This window comes from Nanorana parkeri, unplaced genomic scaffold (genome assembly GCF_000935625.1).
Source record: "Nanorana parkeri isolate BGI_ZX_2015 unplaced genomic scaffold, ASM93562v1 scaffold17, whole genome shotgun sequence".
NCBI lineage: Eukaryota > Metazoa > Chordata > Amphibia > Anura > Dicroglossidae > Nanorana > Nanorana parkeri.
The window spans coordinates 2,141,137-2,162,559 of NW_017306285.1; the positions used below are offsets into that span (position 1 = coordinate 2,141,137).

General features: G+C 44.1%; 1 pseudogene; it reads left to right on the forward strand.

Annotated features, from left to right (window-relative positions):
* LOC108789482 overlaps nt 1–8,637 on the forward strand; it is a 10,514-nt pseudogene extending 1,877 nt beyond the window's left edge.
* Nucleotides 8,638–21,423: the final 12,786 nt, after the last annotated feature.

Sequence of the window (21,423 nt, forward strand, 5' to 3'; positions counted from 1 at the left end):
GCTGTCATATCGGATGGCCAGCGCCCAGCGGTGAGGGGGAGAGAAGCCGCCCCGAGGACGAGCTGTGTCGGCCGCACGGCGCCCTTGTTGCCATGGCGCCCTGTGCGGCCGCACTGCTCGCACACCCCTAAGGCCGGCCCTGATTAGACTCAACCTCACTTGTGTGTTACATACTCCTGACCCCATCACTCTGTTCGTTATGCACTCCTGACCCCTGCGCTCTGTTCATTATGCACTCCTGACCCCTGCGCTCTGTTCATTATGCACTCCTGACCCCTGCAGTCTGTTTATTATGCACTCCTGACCCCAGCAGTCTGTTTATTATGCACTCCTGACCCCGGCACTGTGTTCATTAGGCACTCCTGAGCTCTGCACTCTGTTCATTATGCACTCCTGGCCCCTGCATTCTGTTCATTATGCACTCCTGGCCCCTGCATTCTGTTCATTATGCACTCCTGACCCCTGCTTTCTGTTCATTATGTACTCCTGACCCCTGCAGTCTGTTTATTATGCACTCCTGACCCCTGCATTCTGTTCATTATGCACTCCTGACCCCTGCTTTCTGTTCATTATGTACTCCTGACCCCTGTACTTTTTTCATTATGCACTCCTGAGCTCTGCACTCTGTTCATTATGCACGCCTGACCCCTGTACTCTTTTTGTTATGCACTCCTGTCTCCTGCGCTCTGTTCATTCTGTACTCTTGGCCCCTGCACTCCGTTCATTATGCACTCCTGACCACTGCGCTCCCTTCATTATGCACTCCTGACCCCTGCGCTCTGTTCATTATGCACTCCTGCTCCCTGTACTCTTTTCATTATGCACTCCTGACCCCTGCGCTCTGTTCATTATGCACTCCTGACCCCTGCATTCTGTTCATTATGCACTCCTGACCCCTATACTATTTTCATTATGCACTCCTGACCCCTGCACTCTGTTCATTATGCACTCCTGCCCCCTGTACTCTTTTCATTATGCACTCCTGCCCCCTGTACTCTTTTCATTATGCACTCCTGCCCCCTGTACTCTTTTCATCATGCACTCCTGCCCCCTGTACTATGTTCATTATGCACTCTTGACCCCTGCACTCTGTTCATTATGCATTCCTGACCACTGTGCTCTGTGTGTTATGTACTCCTAACCCCCGCTGTCTGTGTGTTGCATACTCCTGACTCCTGCACGTGGTACATAACACACTGCTTATCCTTGCACACCAGACCCCTGCACTCTCTTAATTTTGCACTCCTGACCCCTGCACTCTATTCATTATGCACCCAGACCCCTGCACTCTCTTCATTATGCACCCAGACCCCTACACTCTCTTCATTATGCACTCCTGACCCCTGTGCTCTGTGTGTTATGTACTCCTGACCCCTGCGCTTTGTGCGTTACACACTCCTTACCTCTGCACGGTGCTTTATGTACTCTTGACCCCTTGTTATATCTTTTTGATAAATGCAAAACAAAAACCGTTGATTCAGCTTGAAATCTTAGGAGCTGATAACTTCCTGTTCACAAGGAGGGGTTATGGAGATGGGGAGCCCTTTGTAACACATCAGAAATTAAGTAGGCAGAGCTGACACCACCTTCTTAGGGTTTCACATCTGAAACGACACTGTGATGTCAGCTCAAACAAGAATGATAGAAGCACTCTGGCATATCAGCAGTTATTTTTCTGTACTTGCAGCATGTATAAAACGTGGGAAATGTGCACGTATCCCAGAGATATGCTTTAAATTAGGAAGGCCAAACAGGCTTACTTTAGAGAGAATTGGGGTAACACCAGAAACACTTCCCATGTTCTTAGATATGGCTCGGCATCGGTGTGCTCATATTTCAAACATAGACTGCATGTCCAAAACACTGTGACACTGAGGCGTCCATCAGGGGCGTAACTAGAAATCGCAGGGACTCATAGCAAAATTTTGTATGGGGCCCTGTGATTTCTAGTTATGCCCACCTGATAACCCAAACAGCCCACCTGACAGTGACAGCCAGCAGCCTGAGATGCCATACCGACCCAGGCGGCCCGCACCACCTCAGGGAGATGTCCTGGCCGGGCCCACCATTGCCCCCGGCCCCATAGCAGCCGCCTGGGTCGCTATGGCGATTGTTCCGTCACTGGCGTCCACTGAGCCTACTGTACGTAACTGAGCCTCCTGTACGTAACTGAGCCTCCTGTACGTAACTGAGCCTCCTGTTTTTAGTATCATTTTAAATGCAGGTTTTAATTTGGACTACCCGATAAAGTAGAGTGCTGGGGGATTTGTTTTATGGTCTTTTAGTGGATTTGCACCCTCCACAATTTTTTGATGGCTATAGTTCATGGGCTGTGTTTTCTTTTTATCTTTATTTAGCTGTTTTTGGTATTAATGTGTCTTTATATCCCTTAGACACAAGAGACACCCAGAAACCAGAAAGAAAGAAATCCTAAAACGTACGACTACAAGGTAATCTAATGTCTCTAGAAAGTAGAAGGACTGTAGGGACTATAGATTTCCAGCAACAAGGAGGGCAGCTCCTGTAATGGGGAAGGAGTCTTGCTCCGGGCCACCTTGCTCTCTGGATTAATGCTATGCCTGACCAATGATTATAGAAGTGTTCCCTGCAAAAATGCTGGGGGGGCACCCGTCTCCCCTCGATGATTATTATTGGTTTATATTGTGATGATGGTGCTTTATATAGTAAGAGGTACATATGAGGGGGTCATATGTCCAAAATTCAGCTACATAAAGCCATACACCACACAAAAGATACACCAAAGTACAATAGGAGAGAGAGAGAGAGAGAGAGAGAGACCATCTTTTGTGTAATGTTGGCCACCACAGGATGGCCACAGCTAGACTATCTACTGCCCAGGTTGAAGGCACTCTTTTGACCAAGATGTCTAAGTCATCAGGGTCAAGTCAACAACTATTATTTTGTATAGAGTGTGAAGCATTGGGTCATAGGTCAGGAATTGGTGGAAAAACCTCTCCAACAAATTCATATTTTTACTAGAGTTGGGAAGTGTTAGAACTTCTGTTTTTCTTGCTGTCTGTAGCGGTACAAACGCACTCCCATGTTCTTGTACATGAGACATGGACAGGAAGTGAGGGACAATCTCCCCAAACTAACAGCAATGTTAACCATTCCCATCTCTATCCAAAGCTAGAAACAATTTAAAGAATTTGGGTTAAGTGTGTTTGCACCCACTCCCTGTCTTAGATTGCACAGGCGCTTGTGAAGTTGCTCGGCCCATTCTCCATTCACTCCTTTGGAGTTGGACCTTTTGTGCATAAGTTACGCAGAAACTCCATGGGAATGAACGATAGTGCAAGATGCATATGCAGATCTGATCGGAAGTATTTGGACAACCGCCGCTGCTATATGGTTGGTGTTATCTCGCTGGATCCGGTAGAGATGAGTATAAGACAGGGTATGGTTACACTCCAAGCACGTTCTCTCTGTGGAGTAGTCCGTTATTGTGCATGAATGCATCATAACCTGATTGTAAAGTAACCCTTTCATTGTCCTCTCTTTCCCTTCTAGTATATGTTTTCTGGAGCTGCACGGGATATGCAGAGCTACAGACACCATTACCAGCCTTTAGGATTCAACTACCAGAGTAGCCCGGTAAGTCTTCGCTCTATGTTTGTCTGCCATGTTAGGTACACACTGCAGCTTCTGTGGGGCTAAAGCTGCTAAATTAAAACAAAACATTCATTCTTATGTGGTTGTCATTGCTGCAATGCCCAGGAGTACTGCAAGTCCGGGGGAGCATGTCCATGACAGCCTGGGCTCACAGAAAGTGGGTTGGATGACAATGGATGTCATTCAACCCTAAAGACTGGTGGCATCTTGTGGCAGCGTACAGGTGCTGCGGGAGAAAGCTGCAAATTAAAGGTGAGGGGGGGGGGGGGAAAAAGTTGAAAATATAAGGGGGGGGGGGGGGGGGGGGGTTGTGTTGGGTGAGAGAGGTGACACCCTTTCATTTCCTACCTCTCCCTTTCCTTTTGTGTCGGCTACTTTGTGGCCTTTCCTTCCCTTTGTTTCCTTCCCCTAGCTTCTGACCGTTGTTGTACTTGAGGATTTATCGTGATATATACATCCTTGCTTTTGTAAGTCCTTTGTTATCCGTTCCACGATTCTGTATCTGGTACCTATTTTCGTTATTGGCCTTATCCTAAGCAGCATGGGTTTTCTTTTTGTATTTACATGTTTTACATGTTTAGCACCATAGGTTTTCTGTGTTGTAATCTTTGATAAAAATGTATTGAACAAAAAGATTGTTCACTGTTTTTGGAGACACTTAGATTGCTGTGCCTATGTATCCCTTCCATATGGGTATTTTAGTCCTATTTTGTATTAATTAAATGCGCTTTCTGCCATTTTCCTGCAGGACGAGTTGCCCAATCTGAAGTTTTACAGAAACCAGATGAAATTCCAGCCGAATGGTAAGTACGGAGCTTTGTGCGCTCACTTGCTGAAGTATAGCTTTAAAATACTTTGTGGATCTTTTCCCGGCATGTTGTGTAAAATGTAAAGTATAACCCTCTGGAGGTTGGAGATGTTTAACAGCATGATGCCCTTAGGTGACAACAAAGACCTATAATATCTCAGGAGAGGGATAAGGAAAAGTCTAGCTGGCCTATTTCTATAGACTAGTGAAGGGGTGAAGTCAGGTGCCCTCCTTACCAACCTATCAGATCGCTTTCATATCCTGAGCTCCACTAGAAAGGGCCGGCTTTGATTCTTATTATTGATTCCTTGGATGGCATCATCATTAATTTATCATGACAATGTAATTTTTCATTTATATCACACAGGTTTGTGCATAGATGACCTGCTCAGGAACTGGAAGGATCAGTATGACATACTAGAGTCGAACCATGAGTACATTCAGTGGTAAGAGTGACAACTATTCTTACTATCTGCCCCTTGTACCTTCTTAAATACAAACTGTATGCTTTGTTTACTATTTCTTTAAACCGGGTATCCATTTTTCTTAAAAAATCACTCAGATGCTTCGTGTAGGCTGGAACATGTAGAGTACATACCTAAAAATGATTCCAGGGTTAAATCATTGCAATTGCTTATATTATATTGCTTTCACATTGTGCGGTCCTTTAGATGAGGGCTTAAAGCCCAATGTAGATAAAGAGTCAGATGTACATTGCACAAACAACCTTCATTTTAATAATCTTACCTCCAGTTTCCTGTCATAGCGCTTGCAGTGTGTCTAAATATGACTGTGCGGTTCTATAGTCACCAGCGTTACACCCAGTGTCTTCAGTAATCGGCTCTCAGTAACAGACCTGGTTAGACACACCTCCTGGCTTCCTCTGCAATACAAGACTATGTGAGGACACCTGTGCTGAGGGGTGTGGCTGTTACTCAGCTCTGCCAGCACAGAACACTGCAGTGTGAGAGTAGGAATAGACTCAAATCATGACATGTTGGCTTACAAGACTCTATGTACTGTAGATACAAAGGAGTGAAACTTCAATTTAGATATAACTATATAGAACAATATCAGACTTTAGACTTATCTACATCCTCTGCTTCTCTTCTGAGGATAGTAGTCCACAATGACGCAGCCAAATGAAGCAGGATTATAATGGAGGAAAGGGCTATAATTAATGTATATTTATATTTGCATTTCCTGGTTCCTCCCTTCCCCCATATCAAATGACATTTTTTGAGGATGAGTTCGCCTTTTCACAAAAATGAAAAGGTGAACTAATTCATAACATTCTCCTCCTCCATGATTGAAATCCAATGAATGAATGGAGTGGACCCAGGACAATCAGGCTGGGGAGGAAACACTAGAAGATGCTGGCTATCCTCCAGCCAGGAAATGAGGCTGGCTCAATATGAGTTGCTGCAACTTCTAAAGTACATTGTGAGAAGCTCCCAGTTTGCAGTGAAATCAGAGGAAGCCATTTCAGTCCAGGAGAGGAGCCAATACAACTGTGCAAGACTCAAGGGAAGGCCGGAGGTCAGATATAAGACTGAAGGGAAGGCCGGAGGTCAGATAGAAGACGGAAGGGAAGGCCGGAGGTAAGATATAAGACTGAAGGAAAGGCCAGAGGTCAGATATAAGATTGAAGGGAATGCCGGAGGTCGGATATAAGACTGAAGGGAAGGACGGAGGTCAGATATAAGACTGAAGGGAAGGACGGAGGTCAGATATAAGACTGAAGGGAAGGCCGGAGGTCCAGCTTTAAAACATAATGGAGAAAAAAAAAAAAAGATTGCAGAGCAAGTCTGTTACAGGCAGAAACTGTGATACGTTTTAAATGAAATGTTAATAAATATGAACTTCTTGTGTTGCAGGCTGTTTCCGCTTCAAGTACAAGGCAAGAACCCCCATGCCATCCCTCTGCATGAAGATGAGATTAAGGTAACAGAAAAACGAATAAATTAAAGGGCAACTCCACCAATCTGCATTCAGTGGAGCAGGGAGTGTTGAGTACCGTGTTATAACACAGATAATGGAGATGACAATAAAAGACATATTCTTTAGTAGAATGAGGAACATTTAGAACCGCTGGTAGGATTTTATTTCCGTCTGTATTTTCAATGGCGATATTTCCCCTAACTTCCTGTTCAGGTGACAGCTGTTACACCATATAGGAAATGAGGGGAAATCCCCCCAAAAAAGCTGTGGCTGGAGTTTGTCCAGAACCATACAGATTTCTGTCCATTGTGACTAACGATGAATGATTGTCTCTTAGATCATGAAGAATGATGAAGATGTCAGGAGGAGGCTGTGTGAGGCATATAAGCTCATGTTAGGATTCTATGGCCTCCAGCTGAAGGATGAGAGTAGCGGAACGGTTGGCCGGGCGGGAAATTGGCAGGAAAGGTACAGAAATCTAGACAGGTAAGTGACTTCCTTCATGGTTTGGTGATGGTGAAGATGCGGGACGGTGTGGTCTTTCTTTAAAACAAAAAAGTATATATTACGTTGAATTTCTAATAGCTAACTGTGGTTGAAGTCTCAACGTTCTAGACCAGGGTTAGGCAACCTTGGCCCTCCAGCTGTGGTGAGACTAGAAATCTCATCATGTGTCTGCCTCTTGGAGTCATGTCTGTGGCTGTCAAAGATTTGCAATGCCTCATGGGAGTATGAGATATAACCTAGATAAATATAACGGGGATACAAGGTATAGGGGAAAACCTGGATAAATATAATGGGGGTACAAGGTATAGGGCATGACCCAGATAATTATATCAGGGTTTCAAGACATGGGGTGTAACCTGGATAAATATAATGGGGATACAAGGTATGGGGCATGACCCAGGCAAATATAAGGGGGATGCAAGGTATGGGGTATAACCTGGATAACTATAACGGGCATACAAGGTATGGGGCATGACCCAGACAAGTATATGGGGGATTCAAGACATGGGGTATACCCTGGATAAATATAAGGGGGATGCCAGGTGTGGGGTATAACCTGGATAACTATAATGGGGATACAAGGTATGGGGTATGACCCAGATAAATATGTGGGGTTAGGGTCCCCCAATGAGCTGCTGCTAGATAAGGTAAGCTCAAAGAGGAAGCACTCTAAGGTAAATAAACTGGGGGTGATGAATGGAGAAGGAAAATGGAGGCAGGGAAGGCATAGGGTTAGGGTAAGAGAGAAGGAAGAGAAAAAAGAAAGAAATGAGAAGAATAAAGAGAAAAGATCGGAGAACTTGCAGATGTCTGGATTTCAGATGGACATATGTGAGGTTTGGAAATCGCTTGGTTTAAATCGTCAAAGAGCATTCGTGTGTGTTGTTTAGTATAGCAGCAAGCTTTTCATTGACCCGAAGTACCCTTGATTCAGTTTTGACCCCCCTCAAAACTCAACAAAGGGGGTGTCCAGACCCTAGCTATAGTCATTTTAGTAGGAATGGAGATATAGGTGACTGGGTTTTTTCTAAGCGGGATAGGGCTGGGATGGGTTTAGGCAAAATCACAACATATGGGTCCCCACATAGGTTGACGTGAAGAACTGAACGGATAGGGTTGCATACTCCAATCCATAATTTGTACTCACGTGGACAAGAAATTCGATTATTTTTCTTTCTCAGATTCTGGTATTGGTGGCAGCTTTGGTGTGCAGTCGCCTGTGCTCTGCCAATGGACACTACCTTTCTGCTTTGTAATGCACTGTAGCAATTGATCATTAGCCATCGGGCATCACTGTTGGCCAAGACATGAACCTGTCATATGAAATGTAGGTGAAGTTAAAGACACAATGAATGGCTTATATACCTTCTCTCCATTATTTCCATAGCAAGAGCCACAACAACCTGCGAATCACACGAATCCTTATGTGTTTAGGGGAATTGGGTTATGAACACTACCAGAAGCCTCTCATTCATTTTTTCCTGGACGAAACCTTATGCAATGGCAATTTACAGAATGTAAAGAGGAGCGTTTTAGATTATTTTATCTTCTCTGTGAGAGACAAGAAGGAACGCAGGAGACTGGTACAGTTTGCTTCGGAACACTTTGGACCTGAAGATGAGTTTATTTGGGGGCCAGCGGAATTGCTTCAATATGGCAGCCACACAAGATCAAAAGGGACATTCGGTGGTAACAGCAACAATGTGATTTCAGAGGAACCAACAGGATGCTGGCATTGGTGTTGTTGATTACGGCTAAATTATAGTGTATTTTCAGTAAGCAAATTATTATTGCATTGTTTACCTTTAAGTATTTTAGTTTTGCCCTTCCAATTTACAAGCTTCTGCTTCCTTTTTTGCTATTTTGGTAAAGAGGAATTGAACCCTGGAAGCCAAAAAAAGGCAATCAGGGGACAAAGGGCTAGTCACCGGTATTTCTTGCGGTCTCTCTGCAACTGATCTTCCCCCATCTACTGACTTACCATACCTTGTATCGCACTGTGCGGAGGCGGCCATCTTGGTAGGGGCAGGGTTTTGCTTCCTCATGTCATAGCCTCCAGCAAGGAGAACAGTGAGCAGCACAGAAGTGACATCTCCAAATCTCCTGAGACTAGCAGTCAGAGGCAGCAGCGCCTGAGGACTCAAGCTGTAGATATACAGCTATCAAGGCTGTAGGTACAGGGAAGACTTGGTACCCTCGCATACCAGGAAGTGCCTTGCTATTTGTCAGAAGGAGTTCTAGACAAAAGGTAAATTTTTTTAATGTACTGCTAAGGCACAATTAAGATTTCTAGATGTTCCTATAGCACATTAACTCTTAACTAAGTGAGTTGAGTTCAGGTCCACATTAAATAAAGAAATTAATAGATTAGCTACTGGTGGGTGGGTACATTACCTACTACAATGACTCAGTAATGCCTAACTACATAACAACTAGTAAGATATCAGCTGCACATGGAGTGCATTGTTTTCAATCAACCTATAGATTTATGAGAAGGAGCAGTAACCATTGTGTAACACTACAGAGCAGGAGGTTGAATCTGTATGGGTAATAATCAAATATAACTGCCCACATGTATATTAATAATTTCTAACTATATAGAGAAACATTTGTTTTAAAAGTTTTACACATCAGTAAGATTATTTAAGTCATGCTGATCTCTTTTACATGTATATATAAAAATAATACACATTTCTTTTTTTTTTTAAACGAAGAAATAAAGATTACATTTGTGGTTCCACCAGATTACTGGGTTATTTTTTTTAACATATTTTCAAAGACCAAAATTAATGGAATGTTTTACAGTTGTGGCATCTCTACATAGCTTTGTTATCGACGTTCAACCTGTGGCAGATGAACACAGGAACCAGCTTGTGAAATGTGCCACTGAGATCTCACAAGTGTCATTATATACAACATATGTGGAGCAATGGTCATTTCAATATTTGTATGAAACCTAGCAGACAATGGATCCTGACTGAGTAACAAAGTGAAGAAAGTATTGGGATTCACTCGGACAGTCCGGGTTGTGAGTCCTGTATGTGCTCTGTCCAGGTGTCAGGCCAGCTGCAAACTGGACACAAGATGTTATGAAGTTAGGCGTACAGGGGCAACCATGGGGTTCCATTGTTCCAATTTGAGTGCATGGAGCAGGCGCGGGACACGGAGGGATGCTGGAACTCGGGCAGCAAGGAGGTGTCTGAAACACAGGTAAGTCTTGAAGGCACAGGGGCTCTGCTTCAGTCAGATGTGTTGCTCGCTATCTCTCCTAGCTGTCTCTCCTCTCTCTCCCCTGGCTGTCTCTCCTCACTCTCTCCCCTGGTATTCTCCCCCGGCTGTCTCTCCTTGTTCTCTCTCCTGGCTGTCTCTCCTCGCTCTTTCCTTTACATTCCCCCTCCAAAAATTGCTGTTCGGGTTTCGCTTGAAGAAAAAGTGGCAACCCTAATTGGGATATAGTTGACTACTAATGTGGAGGGCATTGAGGAGCACTGTTGCTAGCTAGGCCAGCTCTCCGAATGGTTCTCAGTAGTGCGCAATGACCTAGACCTTGAGCCTAGGGCCTAGATCTAGATCTTGAGCCTAGATGCCTAAAGCCTAGCTATAGATCTTGACATCTAGCCTAGATGTTCTGAAAGGAAGATGACAGAGTATGTCAGCAGGTGAACAAGAAGAAACAACTGATGGTTCTGCTTGGAAGATATCAGTAACTATTAGGGAGCAATGAAAAAAAAAAGAAAAATCAGAAGGAGAAGAGAAAGAGAGAGTAGTTATTGGGGAGGTGGACTTGGGTCTTGAGCTGGAGTTTGAGGGGATGAGTCCTTCTCCAGAGTTGCTATCTGTCAGGGAATGTCAATCGATATTCATAGTGCAGCTTCTGTGCGTATTAAGCGTTACGGTACCAATATTGCACGTGCATATGCGCACAAAAGGTCCAATGCGCGCATCCGTAAGTCCCGGCGCGCACGTGCTGACGTGCACACGCACATTCCTCCCGGTGGAGCCAAATGGGCTATTTAAGGATGCTTGTTACACTTGCACCTTGCTGAGAGATCTTCAGCTGTTCCATGCTATTGTCTGACTCTGTTTCTGAATCTGTATTTGAACCGGCTTGTTTCCTGATCCTATTGCCTGCCTTCTGACCCCGGCTTACCCACTGACCATTCTTGTGGATTCCGATTTGGTACTACTCTGCTCACACGTTGCTGAAGCCGGCCTGCCTTCCGACATTGCCCTGCTTCTTGACTTTGTACTTCACCTGCCTGCAAGTTACTGACCCGGCCTGTCTCTGATTCTGCTTCTTCTGCCAATCCTGGTGCTACCCACTCACTGCTGGCATCCTCACCTGATGGTCGGCTTCTTCTATCACATCCATGGTCCAGATCTCTGCACCATCTACCCTACAGTGTACAGCATCAGCTTCAGGCACTCGTGCCTCTCTCCGTCTGCAGACCTTCTGTTCCATCTCCAGGGGTACTCAGACGGGAACTGCAAGGGGATGCCTTCCTCGTCAATTCAGGCTCATACCAAGCTACATGACACCATCTTTTTGGGTTATACATAACTACAAACTAAGCTAATTACAGTTGAAGTCTGCAGGGAGATAATCTTCTATTCATCTGTCAATAGTTACCCACTCATCAACATCCTGAACATTGAAGAGCTTCTGCTACAGCAAAATTGGAGAATCTTTGCCTGGTTTGATTATTCTTGATTTGTACCGTCTGTGAAGGTTTCCATAGATCCAGGTCATAGTATATCTAGTATCAGTTCTTCGCATTCAACTGGACTTGTTCTGTAAAGTTAAAAATGCTTCACAGCTTATCTTGCAAAAATCCAGTCACCATGGAATGCGTTGCGGTAAAAGTTGATTTTCCTTGATTGGTACAGTGATATGCTGATGGTAGGGTCAGAGTTTGGTGCACACAGTTTGATTTTTCTGGGGATACGATGGAATGGCTGACATGTCTACAGGAACTTATCATAAACCAAAATCTTTAAAGGACATCCCCAGCACCTTGACTCTATGGGGCTGATGTTGAAATGTTCCACCCAGTGTGTAGCTAGGCGAATGCCATTCACATGGCAGTCCCACCACTAGATGAAGCTCCTAGGCACCATCTACCGGCGGGAATGCTATGCAAAGTTATACACTGGGCTGAACGTTTAAACATTAGCCCTAATAGTCCAGGCTGTTCTGAAGTGGCTCTTCTCCATTACTAGATAGTTGTATCTAAGAAAGCAGCCTGCTTCATTACTGCACCCCTGCTGGAAGAGGTAAGGGGCAGTTGAAGAGATGGGAATCCGGGATGCCTCAGGTCTGAAATGTATGTATGTATGTAATATATATATTAATATGATATATTATATTATTCATATATTATTATTCATATATATTATATATATTTTATACTGTATATACACCTGTGTGTTTGTAATGCAATAAGCTGCGCACACCTATGGGTACATCCAAGGTTATACTGTGAACTGGTCTTGATTCATTGGGAAAGGGTGCAACCATGCCCACCCCAGTCCCTCCCACCAAAAACTTGTGTTGTGTACCTACAAAAACCTCTGTCCTCATAAAACGGAGGCTTTACTGTTCTTCACACAGCAGTCAAGGCAGCATGGATGTATCAAGCATTGATTTCTATGGCATTGACACAACCCTCAGAGCAACCAGAAGCTTTCTTTCTGACAGGTGGGACCAAGCTGATAGCTTTGTGGATGAGATGGCTGATGAGATACTTTCATAAGCCTGTCATAAACTGGTAGATTTTTGCATGAACATTAAAAAAAGGAACATTGGATAATGTCATCAAAGACTTGACGAATGTTGTTGCGAAATCTCGTTTGATGTTAACGTTCGATTTTGGAATAAATGGAGTTTCCCCGCATGAAAATCACATTCACTGTTAGAACTTCCATCATTTAAGAAAAAATTCCACCCTGCTGCTTTTTTTTGTCACTGCAGAGGAACATTATCAGTGATTTGGCTACATTAAGTGTTATAAAGATTCAACAAAGTCTGAAAATAAATTTTTCTGAGCAAAATTTGTCTTATGTGTGCCCGGCTCTACAGACACCTCTGTGTCTTGTTTCTTAAACAATCCGCCATCTTCGAAAGGGTAAACCAGGAAATAGAAGGCTTCCTGTGCTTGAACAGAGTGAAACAAAAAAGAATATCACCAGACTTGAAAGGCCTGGGGACAGGCAAGCTCCACTAAACCCGGACAACCAATCAGACCGGATCAGTTGCTTTTCATATTATACAAATTCCACACACCCTGTGCGTCTCATATTCTCTCGCTGTCTATAGGTGCCAGTTAACAAACAAGCCAAGAAAAGTCAATTTTTTAATCATTATTAGGAGATGACTTTTATATGAAAATCTGAATATGGTAAAATCATTTGTAGAATATCGCTACAAACAACAAAAACTCAGAACAAATCCTATGGTTTACAGTAAATAAAATGCACATCCGGCCAAAACATATTTTGTTTTTGTCTATCTAGAATGAGATTTCTCCTCATTTCCCAATGTAATTCCAAGACAGGAAGTGAGGGGAAGTCTTCCCAAGAGGACACAGACCGCAAATAAAAACTTCTACCCATTTCTTACTGCGTTCAAACCTAATACAAAGTTTTGGCTAGAGATACACTGTATGATGTGTCCCTTGCTTCAGTCATCTATGCTTATTCTGCCTTCGTACCCAGGGACGGATTTCCCACAAGGCCAACCAAGGCCTGGTCTCTAGGGCAGCATGGAGTAGAGGGGCAGCAGGGGTGTGGAATTCCTATCTCCCGACGCCCGGGACATGAAGTTCTTGGCGCCGGGCGTGTAGGTGTTTTCCACATTAAGCCCTGTTTTGGGCAAGCAGAGCTAAATGTACAGCGGGGAAGCTGCCACCTGTTTTGTACAGGTGGTCTCGGTGACCTCGCCAAAGATCACTTGTATGCAGCTTGCAGGTCTGCCATTCTCCATGAGGGGGGGAGTTGTTGGGTAGGGGCAAGTATAGGAACGTCACCAGCACACCAGCACGACAGAGACTTAGACGTCAGTGCAAATCCATTTATTTGATGTCAGTCATTACTCAAAGTGTCATCTTTGAGTAATGACTGGCATCAAATAAATGGATTTGCACTGACGTCTAAGTCTCTGTCGTGCTGGTGATGTTCCTATACTTGATGATGGTGAATGCGGCGCCATCGGCGGTCATTGCGAGCACCCTCAACACATGTTTGGGAGTTTTGGTAAGGAGTGCTACAGGTCCATGGACTTTTGTATTGTCGGGTAGGGGGACGCATTGAGCAACTTGGCCTTGGGGCAGTAGAGAGAGTAAATCCAGCCCTGTTCGTACCCAGTGGCCATTATAATATATGGAAAGCCAAAACTTTTCTAGGATTTGGATAGCATAGGGAACGGATAAAACCTCTGTCAGTTTTTTCTCCCAGATTGGAAAATTGAAACAACATTCCAAAAATTTGTTTTTTCGAACGAAATTCTACTGGTGTATGCCCAACTTTACAGCTTGACTCATGAGTTTCTTCTCCACCCAACCCAGACCACTTAATTAAAAGCTAGGTTTACCTTTTATACCCATAATAAGTGTATAACATGATATACTGTATGGTGCTAAAGACTCCCTCCGGCCCACCCAGAACCCCCCCCCCATCGCTACCTAAAACATGGGGTTCTTCTCCCCACAGGTTCCTGACATTTTAAATTTTTTTAACCCAGCAGGGCTATGTGTGGCTCTGTCCACACAGACGCATCCTCCATTCGCAGATTTTTTGACAGGATCTGTGAATGGAGAAACTCTTCAGTCCCATCAGTCACCATGGCAAATGGACTCCTAGATCCAAGTGCGATGACGTCACTGCATTTGTATTTCACTGACGCTTCACTCCATGTTGCTGGAAGTCAATGGCTCAATACGGAGAGCGGGGTGGGAGGAACAATCTGCAGGACCCAGAGCACTGCAATGCTTTACTGGCTCAAATGCAAAAAAATAATAATGATGATGATGATAATAATGATGATGATAATAACGATATTGATGATAATAATAATAATTAATACACATTTTTGTATTTTGTGAATATGTGCATTTATTATTTTTTATTTTGTGAATATGTGTATTTATTTTCTTTTTTAAAGTGGACTTTACCTTTAACTATGCATGATGCAAAAAAATAAATAAATGCATATCTTCCGTATTTATCAACCCCGGGCTGCTGCTTTAAAGGGTGTGTCCTGTAATTGCAAAATGCAAGAAAGGAAAGTGAAAGTCGATGGAAGCCTGGCAGCCCGTATAATGGTGCTGAAATAGGTTACAGTTCCTCATATTTTTTTCTCTTGCAGGCGCAGCAACGATTGAACACTAAATCTACTTTGGAAGTAACTTTAGAAACTTTTTGAAACAGCTAAAACTAGAGGTAAGTGTAAAGCCGGCTCATAGTTTATGTTGGGGCTACTGTCTACCTTACAGGAAGATCCCTTCCTTCCTCTGTCATTGCTGTGCATATAGAAAAGATTCATGTCCCTGATTGTATAAATAGAAGGCGGAGGAGCTATAGGTGTGTGACCCTGTTATAGAGATTATTAGTATATTCACAGAGCCAGTGTACAGAGGTTACCCCGTTTATGTCAAAGAGTTTTCGCTGCTTATTAGTCATGCCGGCTATAGCTTTGGACAAGTCTTTAGCAAAGCCTGAGCGCTGAGATATTGAACACGTCTTATTATATACTATATTATATTTTTCTATTTTGCAATCTCTGACTTTTGTTGGGAACTTTGCAGCATGGCCTATTACGGAGGCTACGGTTACCATCCGCAGGACTGGGACTCAGAAAATGACTCCACCTGGGATGAAGATGGGGAGGATGAAGAACCAAAGAGCAAAAAAGAAAAAACTTCTCATCAGGTATAAATGATATATTGTGCTGCCCTACGGTGCTGGAGTATATAGGCCCTGTCCACTTTTTTCATAGCTCTGCCCTATGGTGCTGGGGTATAAAGGCCCTGCCCACTTTTTCATAGCTCTGCCCTATGGTGCTGGGGTATATATCCCCTGCCCACTTTTTTCATAGCTCTGCCCTACGGTGCTGGAGTATATAGTCCCTGCACACTTTTTTCATAGCTCTGCCCTATGGTGCTGGAGTATATAGGCCCTGCCCACTTTTTTCATAGCTCTGCCCTATGGTGCTGGGGTATATAGGCCCTCCCCACTTTTTTCATAGCTCTGTCCTATGGTGCTGGGGTATATAGGCCCTGCCCACTTTTTTTATAGCTCTGGATTTATGCCTGTCTCCAGAGTCCCTAATGATATCCTATCACTCTGTATAGGAGATGCCGTTGTGTGTGTGCACAGGATAGCTGGGGGAAAATCTGCAATGCAGGATTTTAATGGCTCATGCACACGAGTGGCTGAGCCCATATAACATGAATTTTGGAGTACAGTATTTCCTCTCGCCAGGGAGCTATAGGTGCTGCATACAGCCACAGCCTGTCCAAAGCCACAGATTTCCTTTGTGTCCTATGTTGTGGATTTATGCCTGCCTTCAGAGTCACTAATTACATCCTATTACTCTGTATAGGAGATGTCTGTGTGTGTGTGTGTGCACAGGATAGCTAGGGAGAAATCAAGGATGTATACATGGCTTTGTGCAGACCTTAACTGTCAGCTAAGGGTACATCTGCACTTTATAATATATTAAGATGAACCTGCCCAGGGCAAGTTGTCTGCCACTATACTCTAAAGTACTCTGATCTATCCAAAAACCTGTCTATAGTTCCCAGTGGCAGAGCTATTTAATGGGCTATGAGCAATTTGATGGGCTTATGTACACGTGCAGCCGAGCCCATGCAATGTAAATGTAGACGTATTTCCCCCCCACCAGGGAGCTATAGGTGCTGCATACAGCCTTTCTATAGAAGTCAATGGCTGTGTGCAGGTATTTTTAACCACTAATAACAGAAAGGTATCCAAAAACAGCCAATGCGTTTCAGGGGCCAAACAATCTCACTTCATCAGAACTTTGACAACAATCTTGGCCCTCCTTCTGTCAGTTGCTGGGAGATGTGCTGTGTCACTAATGGGCCGTCATGACTGACAGATCGAACAGGGGAAGGAAACTTTCTATCGGGTCACAATTGGATTTGTATTCAATTCAGGACTCATGTGGGACCTGCTGAGGAAATGTGCCAATTCACAGGTGTTGCTTTTGAATTCCTCCACCTGTGCTCGAGGTCTCAGGACCCCATAAACAGTTTATTTTAATCCCACATAAATGTTTTTTTTTTTAATGCATTGGTTCTGCGGTACATGGACAGTGTGGATACTCTGAGACTTTTAAAGACTATAGTGAAGTAAGCCACATAAATATATCAGCAGGGATATTCTCAAAGAAGAAGTAGGACATTGCAGACAACAGAAGTGATTTTATCACCATCCAAAGATTAACTCCAGTAGACAAACCCTTAAAGCAGGGGGAGGCAACCCAGGAGAGGTGGAGATCTACCTAAACAACCATGAACAGATCAAAGGTCACCAGGGTGCAGCATGCATTTTTTTAAACTGACTTCCGGGTTAAATGAATGTTGTCTACATACAAGACCTATGTGTATTCTTACTTGAATCTCGGTCTACTTTGTCTATTTCTTCTGGATCTGTGCAGTAGTACAGCATGACAAAAACTCCTGCACTTTACCTCTGTGCAGGTCAGGAGTTAGTAACACAGAGTGCAGGGGTCAGTATTATGTAATGTAGAGTTTAGATATCAGGCGTAAGTAACATGGAGTGCAGGGGGCAGTAGTATGTAATGTAGAGTTCAGAGGTCAGAGTACAGGAGTTAGTAACGGCTTAGTGCAGGGGTCAGTATTATGTAACGCAGAGTTTAGATATCAGGCGTAAGTAACACGGAGTGCAGGGGACAGTAGTATGTAATGTAGAGTTCAGAGGTCAGCAGTGCAGGGGGCAGTAGTATGTAACGCAGAGTCCAGATGTCAGGAGTAACTAAGGCAGAGTTCAGGGGTCAGTAGCATGTAAAGTAGAGTTCAGAGGTCAGGAGTAACACATAGTTTTGAAGTCAGGAGTAAGTAACACAGGGGTCAGAGGTCAGTAGTATGTAATACAGATTGAAAGGGTCATCAATATGTAGCGCACATTGCAAGTATCAGGAGTAAATAAAAACACAGTGCAGAGATCAGGTGTAAGTAGCACATACCCCCACAAAAATACCCCTTTTCCTGTGCAGACATCTCCCCCTTAGCTAAAATTGCCCCAGCATAAATTTCCCCTTCCTTCACTTTCTGAAATGTACTCACAGACCTCAGATGCAATGCGTCTGGCAGTCTGTGGAAAGTCCTATCAGATTTCCCCTTCGTTGTGTCATGTGACATGCCAGAGACATGAAGAGGCTTAGGACTTCCCTCTGCTCTGCATTAACATTGTGCTCTGATCTGAGGTCTTAGGCAATGTCAGGAACTAGCGGCACGATGGAGTCACTATCAATTCATCAGATGGCTGTGATCGACAGGTAAATTGTCAATGACCACTGGCAGCCACAGGGTCACTTTTAAAGAATAGCTCTCCTTTGAAAGGGTCAAGTACTTGCTCCCCAGCTGCTACAAGTATTTGACCCTCAGATGAGTCAAATACTTGCCCCCCCCCCCCCCTGATGGCCACTGTAGCTCCTTTCACTGGTGGGAAGAAATGAACACTCCTTTAAATGACAGACTGTGCTAATGAGGAAAGCAAAATCTCTGACTGCTGTCATTGGCTGGAGTCCAATCTCTTAGCCTTAGTGTCTTTTCCAGGTGGCCAAAGTATTATATACCCAAGGACATCGTTATGCTCAGAGCATCAGATCTCCGAAGAATGTGCCAGTGGTTGCAGTTCTAATCCCTTAGTATGTGCTATTTTCCCGTTGGCCAATACCCAATGTTCCCTAAATAGAAAAATGGTCATAGAATGAGCCTTCACTTTTAAGTGTCCCTGGAGCTGTTACATGCCTGAGCCCTCTGTTGCGGTGGCAGGTAGTCTTTTTCCGTTTACTGCACTCTATCATGAGCGTTTAGTTTATAGAGTTACAATAGTTGCAGCTCTTATGCCTCTGAGCTGTTCTTCCTACAGTGTAAGTTTTTTTTATAAGATATTAGCCTACCATCTATATTACCTTCTCTCAGTGACCCATGCAGTCATTCTCCTTTATAGGCAATATACAGCATCAGCCAACTAAAAATGAGTATCAACTAAAGGGATAAAAAGTCCAGTACTTGGAAAACAGGTGAAGTGACTTGACCAGGGCCATAAGGTTTTCACACTTCTATTTTTTATGCATTAGGTATTGTAGAATGTGCTATGCTTTGGGGGTGCCTTAAATTACTGATGACCAACTGAATCTTAAATAAGTGTTTGGTTTATTTACAAACAGGGATATACATACATTCTAATTACAATTAAGGGAAATGGAGAGGGGATTTGAAGGGGGTCAGTAGGGATAGGAATTGAGGTTAGGATCCTTCAGCTGGCAACCACATTCTCTCTTTCATTCACACATGCCAGGGGTTTTTCTCTGTGCTCAGAACACTCCTCTCCAGCAGGTCTCAGCGAATCACATTTTTGATTGTACAGTCCAGAAAGACTTGTCTTGTCCAAGGGGTCACCAAAGTTACCATTGTTCCTGCTTGTGATGGTAACCTGAGTTTGTGCAGATGATCACACAGGAAGAAGGTTCCATCATATGTGCATTGCTGACACAGATATTGGCAGTAAATACCAGCAGGGGTGGGCTCGTCCCAGGAGATAAGACAGTCCGGCACTTCTTCATTCATCAGCGTCCCTGCCCCAAGAAACCTTTGATGGTCCTTATTTGCGTATCACACAGCCACGTGTTCATTCAGTGTAGGATATCAAGAAACACCTTTATATCAAATCTTTTTCCATTGATATTAATTTGATCGGCTCCAACAGGTATTACTTACCCTCTTGGAGACCCAAGCAATGATTCTCTTATTTTAAAATATTCAGAATCAAGCCAGCTAAAAAAAACACCACTAAGCGTTATGAACTATACTATCTGGGACATTTGGAAAGTAAAGTGGCTTGCCCAGATCCATAAGCCGTTCACTCAGATTAATTGGATGAATTATTTTGAATGCACTGGCCAGAGCTGTTACTCTTAGCCAATGAGCTGCCAGCTCTGTTTGTACAAAGATTTTCCAACTGGCCCCTTTGATCAGCTGATCTAGGGATGCTGGTCGAAAAGGGTGCTGACAGCAGCACCCACAATACGAATTTCAGCCGGGCACCAGGCACCAGGCACAATTTGCAATGTATAGCCACCTTAAGAGGTATCACCTTGTCTCTGGGACCAAATCAATAAATCTATATAAAGAATAGGTCAACTAGAAAAAAAAAGCAAGGTATAGGAAATTCAGTACCTAGGACACCTGAGAAAGATTGTTGTACAAGTATTTTTTATTTAGGAAAAAACAGAAATACGTTCCATCCACAAGGAAACAATGCCAAAAGGCGCATGTGGGAAAAAAACATCACGGTACATTATTAGAACGGTTCACTGATGGGTTACAGCATGACAGTCATATAATAGCTAGTGCAATGCATCACCATAAATCTGGACATAATATGACATCTGCGGAAAACAAAGGACCTCCCACTCATGAGCCCGTGCGAAATCTAATAAATCCAGGATAACCTATGCATAGGCTCCTCGGGTGGGCTAGCCCCTGCTTAAGGCCCGGAGCGGGGCTGCCAGCTACCTGCTGCTGCTGCTGCAGCAGGACGCCAGCATAACCCCACTATTGGGTGATAAAGCAGCATACCATATCTTTGCCATCATTCCGTGACATCCGGGATGGGTTCCCACAAAACTTTAGAAGAACCCTTAGGCAAGTGAAGAAGAAAAGAACAAAAGACAAGAGAAAAGGACATACAAAGAGAGGAAAAGAAAGAAGAGGAGGGGGGCCGCATGGGGAATCGGGGGGGGGAAGGGAAATCAGCTCGCCCTGACCGGGTAAATCCCAATCAGAGGGCCAATAAGTCGCGATCCAGTCCCATCGGCTGTACATAGTCCAGCCAGGGCGACCATGTTTTCTGAAAGGAGGCATACGAGTCGTGTAGGATAGCCGTAAGCTTCTCATGCACCATAATACCCATGACTCGCTGCTTGACTTCTGAAATAAGCAACGTGGGCTGCTTCCAGGCTCTAGCAATAGTTCCTTTCCCTCTTCAGAAGGTGAGTGACCGGCCTACCCAAGAGGGCCTCCCAAGGACTACGGACAATGATTGCACCGAGAACTGACCTCAGCAAATTATAGACCCTGATCCACAACCTCTGCACCTTCGGGCACTGCCACCATATATGAAATAAGGTGCCCCTGTCCGTACAGCCCCGGAAACAACGGGGTGAAACGGAGGGGGCAAACTTGGAAATTCTGTCCGGGGTCATGTACCACCGGAACAAGACCTTGTGTGCGTTTTCCTGGGCCAAAACATTCGGGGAGCATTTC